We start from the raw sequence: 324 nt of genomic DNA, 5'->3' as shown, positions 1-324 counted from the left end.
TGTTTTTATTGTTTTTCTTTTCATTTTTATTGATTGCGCCCTTGGCTTTAAGCCTGGAAACGACAGTGGAAAATGATTTATTAAGAAACAATAGTGATGACATGTGTGACTTAAACGAGCAGCGGAGCTTGCTGTCTTTGATGTTAAGTCCATTTCTGTCATGGCGGGAACTTGAGGATGACGTTCTGACATCACTCGAGGCAGCGGGAAGAGTGGGGGCATGGTTGCACCCCGGACACACATAAGCATCTAACACTGGAACGTGTTCTGGAGCTGGAGAACAGGGAACTTCCAGCTCTTTTATCGAGGAGAGGAGAGGAGGCT

Source organism: Notothenia coriiceps, unplaced genomic scaffold, assembly GCF_000735185.1.
Source record: "Notothenia coriiceps isolate Sejong01 unplaced genomic scaffold, NC01 NC01_scaffold00014288, whole genome shotgun sequence".
Classification (NCBI taxonomy): domain Eukaryota; kingdom Metazoa; phylum Chordata; class Actinopteri; order Perciformes; family Nototheniidae; genus Notothenia; species Notothenia coriiceps.
The sequence above is the reverse complement of the archived record's forward strand: the minus strand, read 5'-3'. Positions refer to the sequence as shown.